A 2300-nucleotide genomic window follows, 5' to 3' on the forward strand; every position below is an offset into this window, starting at 1 on the left:
AAAATAAAAATTTATTTAATATATAAATCAGTTTTAGTTATAATATATATTTTTAATGTTCAAATTTACTGTTATAGTACATCTGATTATTATTCAAACTTATAACTATAGATGGCATTTATTAAAAATCTATTTTATTATTTAAAGTCAATATATATTAAATTTTTGATATATAAATAATAATTTTTAATACAAAAATAATATTGCATTTAAACTTATTATTTGGTGTAATTTATTTTAATTATAACACTAATAAGATTGTCAATAATTAGATTGAATTTATATTTAATATAAATTCACCTTAAATTGATATATAATAGCGACTCTCTTTTATTATTGTTATGTATTTATTTCTGAAACACATAAAATCATAAGTTAATTACAATAGTAAAAAACAAGTAAAAATAATTGGACTGCTTCTGTTGAGGTGGTGCACAAAATCACAATCACACTTTTACAATTCCGCACAACTAACCAGCAAGTGCACTGGGTCGTCAAAGTAATACCTTACGTGAGTAAGGGTCGATCCCACGGAGATTGTCGGCTTGAAGCAAGCTATGGTTATCTTGTAACTCTTAGTCAAGATATCAATAATTCTCAGATTTAATTGTAAAAAGTAAAAGAACATGAAATAAATACTTGTTTTGCAGTAATGGAGAACAGGTTGAGGTTTTGGAGATGCTCTATCTTCTGAATCTCTGCTTTCCTACTGTCTTCTTCTTCATGCACGCAAGGCTCCTTCCATGACAAGCTGTATGTTGGTGGATCACCTATGTCAATAGCTACCATTCGTCCTCTCAGTGAAAATGGTCCAAATGCGCTGTCACCGCACGGCTAATCATCTGTCAGTTCTCACTCATGTTGGAATAGGATCCATTGATCCTTTTGCGTCTGTCATTACGCCCAGCACTCGTGAGTTTGAAGCTCGTCACAGTCATCCCTTCCCAGATCCTACTCGGAATACCACAGATAAGGTTTAGACTTTTCGGATCTCAGGAATGGCCGCCAATAATTCTAGCCTATACCACGAAGGTTCTAATCTTAGATTAGAAACCCAAGAGATATGCACTTAAGCTATTACAGATAGAACAGAGGTGGTTGTCAGGCACGCGTTCATAGGTGAGAATAATGATGAGTGTCACGGATCATCACATTCATCAAGTTGAAGTGCGAGTGAATATCTTAGAATAGAAACAAGCGTGATAGAATGGAAAACAGTAGTAATTGCATTAATTCATCGAGACACAGCAGAGCTCCTCACCCCCAACCATGGGGTTTAGAGACTCATGCCGTCAGAAATACAATATGAAACGTGTAAAGTGTCATCAGGTCTGTAAATACGATAGCAAAAGGTCCTATTTATAGAAAACTAGTAGCCTAGGGTTTACAGAAATGAGTAAATGATGCAGAATCTACTTCCGGGCCCACTTGGTGTGTTCTTGGACTGAGCATTGAAGATTTCATGTGTAGAGACTTTTCTTGGACTTAAACGCCAGCTTTTGTGCCAGTTTGGGCATTTAACTCCAGCTTTTATGCCAGTTCTGGTGTTTTGACGCCATAATTTTTATGCTGACTTGGAACGCCGGTTTGGGCCATCAAATCTCGGGCAAAGTATAAACTATTATATATTGCTGGAAAGTCCAGGATGTCCACTTTCCAACGCAATTGAGAGCGCGCCAATTGGGCTTCTGTAGCTCCAGAAAATCCACTTCGAGTGCAGGGAGGTCAGAATCGAACAGCATCTGCAGTCCTTTTTCAGCCTCTGAATTAGATTTTTGCTCAGGTCCCTCAATTTCAGCCAGAAAATACCTGAAATTATAGAAAAATACAAAAACTCATAGTAAAGTCCAGAAATGTGATTTTTATTTAAAAACTAATAAAAATATAATAAAAAGTAATTAAAACATACTAAAAACTACCTAAAAACAATGCCAAAAAGCGTATAAATTATCCGCTCATCACAACACCAAACTTAAATTGTTGCTTGTCCCCAAGCAACTAAAAACAAGATATGATAAAAAGAAGAGAATATACAATAAATTCCGAAAATATCTATGAAAATCAGTCTTAATTAGATGAGCGGGGCTCTTAGCTTTTTGCTTCTGAACAGTTTTGGCATCTCACTTTATCCTTTGAAGTTCAGAATGATTGGCATCTATAGGAACTCAGAATTCAGATAGTGTTATTGATTCTCCTAGTTCAGTATGTTGATTCTTGAACACAGTTACTTTATGAGTCTTGGCCGTGACCCTAAGCATTTTATTTTCCAGTATTACCACCAGATACATAAATGCCACAGA

The sequence above is a fragment of the Arachis ipaensis genome, chromosome B04 (genome assembly GCF_000816755.2).
Source record: "Arachis ipaensis cultivar K30076 chromosome B04, Araip1.1, whole genome shotgun sequence".
NCBI lineage: Eukaryota > Viridiplantae > Streptophyta > Magnoliopsida > Fabales > Fabaceae > Arachis > Arachis ipaensis.